General features: G+C 48.0%; 1 long non-coding RNA gene across 3 annotated transcripts; it reads right to left on the bottom strand.

The window, feature by feature from the left end:
* Positions 1 to 3,286: 3,286 nt before the first annotated feature.
* On the bottom strand, positions 3,287 to 5,495 carry LOC127906429 (uncharacterized). Of its 3 annotated transcripts, XR_008061342.1 has the most exons (4): positions 5,241 to 5,495; positions 4,838 to 5,156; positions 4,638 to 4,724; positions 3,287 to 4,552 (listed from the first exon to the last, which is right to left on the bottom strand). It is a non-coding gene; the product is annotated as an uncharacterized LOC127906429 (long non-coding RNA). The 3 variants fall into 3 exon arrangements; XR_008061340.1 differs by lacking the exon at positions 4,638 to 4,724 and having other exon boundaries at positions 4,751 to 5,156; XR_008061341.1 differs by lacking the exon at positions 4,638 to 4,724.

Below are 5,495 nucleotides of genomic sequence, written 5' to 3'. Positions count from 1 at the left end.
TCCTCCAACCCTGCTGCTTCTACCTCCTCCTCCAACCCTGCTGCTTCTACCTCCTCCTCCAACCCTGCTGCTTCTACCTCATCCTCCAACCCTGCTGTTCTACCTCCTCCTCCAACACTCTAACCCTGCTACCACTGCCACCTCCTCATCCAACTCTGCTGCTTATAGCTCATCCTCCAACACTCTAACCCTGCTACCACTGCCACCTCCTCCTTCAACCCTGCTGCTTCTACCTCCTCCTTCAACCCTGCTGCTTCTACCTCCTCCTTCAACCCTGCTGCTTCTACCTCATCCAACAACCCTGCCGCTTCTACCTCATCCTCCAACCCTGCTGATTCTACCTCATCTGCCAACCCTGCTGCTTCTACCTCATCCTCCAAACCTACTGCTTCTACCTCCTCCTCCAAACCTACTGCTTCTACCTCCTCCTCCAAACCTACTGCTTCTACCTCCTCCTCCAAACCTACTGCTTCTACCTCCTCCTCCAACCGTCCAAACCTACTGCTTCTACCTCCTCCTCCAAACCTACTGCTTCTACCTCCTCCTCCAAACCTACTGCTTCTACCTCCTCCTCCAAACCTACTGCTTCTACCTCCTCCTCCAAACCTACTGCTTCTACCTCCTCCTCCAACCGTCCAAACCTACTGCTTCTTCCTCCTCCTCAAAACCCTCCAACCTCTGAAGTCAATATGGCTGTGTTTACACTGTGTTATAAACTGTTTAATACATACACACACACCCACACACACAGAGGAGTTAGCTACTAGGACAGTAATGCGACTGTCTGCTGTATCTACAAGAACAGAACACTCAAATGACAATCTGACTGAAGAATTCACACGGTTTTCTAGGATGTTAAAGTATGAAATTAGTATATTTCCACCATGTAAATTACCTTTGTTTTTAATGGACTATGTGGTTGAACGGTTCACGGTCCTAACCAAGGAATCTCAGACATTCCATAGGTTATCCCCATTGGCATAAATCACAAGTTATCCCCAGAGATCTTGATCAAATGTGATAAACAGAAATGTCTGTTGTTAGTTTCTATCAATGCTGAATGTTACTGAAATGTCTGCTTCCAGCCCACACCCTCAAACACGGAGATCCCCTGAACGCAGCTCACTTTCCAGGCCATTTTCCAGCTCACACTCTCAAACACCTAGAACCCCTGAATGCAGCTCACTCTCCAGATCCCAAATACCTGAATTCTAATCACCTGTTCACACACTATTTAGTTCAAATCAAATTTTATTTGTCTCAAACACATGGTTAGCAGATGTCAATGCGAGTGTAGCGAAATGCTTGTGCTTCTAGTTCCGACAATGCAGTAATAACCAACAAGTAATCTAACTAACAATTCCAATACTACTGTCTTATACACAGTGTAAGGGGATGAAGAATATGTACATAAAGATATATGAATGAGTGATGGTACAGAGCAGCATAGGCAAGATGCAGTAGATGGTATCGAGTACAGTATATACATATGAGATGAGTATGTAAACAAAGTGGCATCGTTAAAGTGGCTAGTGATACATGTATTACATAAGGATGCAGTAGATGATATAGAGTACAGTATATACGTATACATATGAGATGAATAATGTAGGGTATGTAAACATTATATTAAGTAGCATTGTTTAAAGTGGCTAGTGATATATTTTACATCATTTCCCATCAATTCCTATTATTAAAGTGGCTGGAGTTGAGTCAGTGTCAGTGTCAGTGTGTTGGCAGCAACCACTCAATGTTAGTGGTGGCTGTTTAACAGTCTGAAGGCCTTGAGATAGAAGCTGTTCAGTCTCTTGGTCCCAGCTTTGATGCACCTGTACTGACCTCGCCTTCTGGATGATAGCGGGGTGAACAGGCAGTGGCTCGGGTGGTTGTTGTCCTTGATGATCTTTATGGCCTTCCTGTAACATCGGGTGGTGTAGGTGTCCTGGAGGGCAGGTAGTTTGCCCCCGGTGATGCGTTGTGCAGACCTCACTACCCTCTGGAGAGCCTTACGGTTGTGGGTGGAGCAGTTGCCGTACCAGGCGGTGATACAGCCCGCCAGGATGCTCTCGATTGTGCATCTGTAGAAGTTTGTGAGTGCTTTTGGTGACAAGCCAAATTTCTTCAGCCTCCTGAGGTTGAAGAGGCGCTGCTGCGCCTTCTTCACGATGCTGTCTTTGTGAGTGGACCAATTCAGTTTGTCTGATGTGTATGCCGAGGAACTTAAAACTTACTACCCTCTCCACTACTGTTCCATCGATGTGGATAGGAGGGTGTTCCCTCTGCTGTTTCCTGAAGTCCACAATCATCTCCTTAGTTTTGTTGACGTTGAGTGTGAGGTTATTTTCCTGACACCACACTCCGAGGGCCCTCACCTCCTCCCTGCAGGCCGTCTCGTCATTGTTGGTAATCAAGCCTACCACTGTTGTGTCATCTGCACAGGATCCGCTTCGTGAAAGTCATATTCTTGGTCGTACTGATGGTGAGTTGACGCTGATCTTATATTCAAATCAAATCAAATCAAATTTATTTATATAGCCCTTCGTACATCAGCTGATATCTCAAAGTGCTGTACAGAAACCCAGCCTAAAACCCCAAACAGCAAACAATGCAGGTGTAAAAGCACGGTGGCTAGGAAAAACTCCCAAGAAAGGCCAAAACCTAGGAAGAAACCTGATAAACAGGGCTATGTGGGGTGTTAGTCCTCTTCTGGCTGTGCTAGAATTATAACAGAACATGACCAAGATGTTCAAATGTTCATAAATGACCAGCATGGTCGAATAAAACAAGGCAGAACAGTTGAAACTGGAGCAGCAGCACAGTCAGGTGGACTGGGGACAGCAAGGAGCCATCATGTCAGGTAGTCCTGGGGCACGGTCCTAGGGCTCAGGTCCTCCCAGATCCCAAAGAAAGAGAGATTAGAATCATATGTGGGGTGGCCAGTCCTCTTCTGGCGGTGCCGGGTGGAGATTATAACAGAACGTGGCCAAGATGTTCAAATGTTCATAAATGACCAGCATGGTCGAATAATAATAAGAAATCAGAACAGTTGAAACTGGAGCAGCAGCATGGCCAGGTGGACTGGGGACAACAAGGAGTCATCATGTCAGGTAGTCCTGGGACATGGTCCTAGGGCCCAGGCCAGTTGAAACTGGAGCAGCAGCATGGCCAGGTGGACTGGGGACAGCAAGGAGTCATCATGTCAGGTAGTCCTGGGGCATGGTCCTAGGGCTCAGGTCCTCCGAGAGAGAGAAGAAAGAGAGATGGGAGAATTAGAGAACAGTTAGATTCACACAGGACACCGAATAGGACAGGAGAAGTACTCCAGATATAACAAACTGACCCTAGCCCCCCGACACATAAACTACTGCAGCATAAATACTGGAGAGGCTGAGACAGGAGGGGTCAGGAGACACTGTGGCCCCATCCAAGGACACCCCCGGACAGGGCCAAACAGGAAGGATTCAGTAGTTCATCTCTACTGTATGTAATGAAACCTAAGATGACCTGGGGTACTAATGTAAGAAATAACACGTAAAAAAACAAAAAACTGCATAGTTTCCTAGGAACGCGAAGCGAGGCGGCCATCTCTGTCGGCACCGCTGTTCAGTTCTTTGCACCCCATCCCTGTGAGGTATTGTTTGTTTTGTGACACACGTCTTGCAGAGCGCTGGGTTTCCTGTGTACGCCTCCTGTGTATGATAGTTTTTGCCTGCCTCACCAACGACTCCTTTCTGCCTTTTCTCTGCCTGTACTTTATCGGATTTCCTGTTATCTACCTATTGCCTGATCTCCCGAACTCCACTACTAGCCTTTTCCCTGCCTGTACTGTTGCCCTTTTGGAACGCCTGTGTATGACCTTCTGCCTGCCCCTGGACCCAGCTACCTGCCTGCTCCTGTGGTCCTTTGCAATAAACACCTTCTGCGCCCTGCAATTGAAACCAGCTCTCTGTCTCCTCTCGTGTTCATTACAGTTACCCAGGCCTAGTGCAATAAAATTAGACATCTAGAGAAATACCATTACATTATCAGACATCTAGAGAAATACCATTACACTATTTTAATATAGGCTTGAAAATATATATTTTTAATTATTTAGCAAGTCAGTTAAGAACAAACTCTTATTTACAATGATGACGTACCAGGGAACAGTGGGCTAACTGCCTTGTTTAGGGGCAGATCCAGCAGATTTTTATCTTGTCAGCACGGAGATTCGATCCAGCAACTTTTCAGTTACTAGCCCAACGCTCTAACCACTAGTCTACCTGGCCCAACGCTCGAACCACTAGTCTACCTGGCCCAAAGCTCTAACCACTAGTCCACCTGGCCCAATGCTCTAACCACTAGTCTACCTGGCCCAAAGCTCGAACTACTAGTCTACCTGGCCCAACGCTCTAACCACTAGTCTACCTGGCCCAAAGCTCTAACTACTAGTCTACCTGGCCCAACGCTCTAACCACTAGTCTACCTGGCCCAAAGCTCTAACCACTAGTCTACCTGGCCCAACGCTCTAACCACTAGTCTACCTGGCCCAACGCTCTAACCACTAGTCTACCTGGCCCAAGCTCTAACCACTAGTCTACCTGGCCCAGGCTCTAACCACTAGTCTACCTGGCCCAACGCTCTAACCACTAGTCTACCTGGCCCAACGCTCTAACCACTAGTCTACCTGGCCCAAAGCTCTAACCACTAGTCTACCTGGCCCAACGCTCTAACCACTAGTCTACCTGGCTGCCTGTAACCACTAGTCTACCTGTCCCAAAGCTCTAACCACTAGTCTACCTGGCCCAACGCTCTAACCACTAGTCTACCTGGCCCAAAGCTCTAACTACTAGTCTACCTGGCCCAACGCTCTAACCACTAGTCTACCTGGCCCAAAGCTCTAACCACTAGTCTACCTGGCCCAACGCTCTAACCACTAGTCTACCTGGCCCAACGCTCTAACCACTAGTCTACCTGGCCCAAAGCTCTAACCACTAGTCTACCTGGCCCAACGCTCTAACCACTAGTCTACCTGGCCCAACGCTCTAACCACTAGTCTACCTGGCCCAACGCTCTAACCACTAGTCTACCTGGCCCAAAGCTCTAACCACTAGTCTACCTGGCCCAACGCTCTAACCACTAGTCTACCTGGCCCAACGCTCTAACCACTAGTCTACCTGTCCCAAAGCTCTAACCACTAGTCTACCTTTAACGCTCTAACCACTAGTCTACCTGGCCAAACGCTCTAACCACTAGTCTACCTGGCCCAACGCTCTAACCACTAGTCTACCTGGCCCAACGCTCTAACCACTAGTCTACCTGTCCCAAAGCTCTAACCACTAGTCTACCTGGCCCAACGCTCTAACCACTAGTCTACCTGGCCCAACGCTCTAACCACTAGTCTACCTGGCCCAACGCTCTAACCACTAGTCTACCTGGCCCAACGCTCTAACCACTAGTCTACCTGGCCCAACGCTCTAACCACTAGTCTACCTGGCCCAACACTCTAACCACTA

This window comes from Oncorhynchus keta, chromosome 12, assembly GCF_023373465.1.
Source record: "Oncorhynchus keta strain PuntledgeMale-10-30-2019 chromosome 12, Oket_V2, whole genome shotgun sequence".
In the NCBI taxonomy this organism is placed as follows: Eukaryota; Metazoa; Chordata; class Actinopteri; order Salmoniformes; family Salmonidae; genus Oncorhynchus; species Oncorhynchus keta.
The sequence above is the reverse complement of the archived record's forward strand: the minus strand, read 5'-3'. Positions and strand labels throughout refer to the sequence as shown.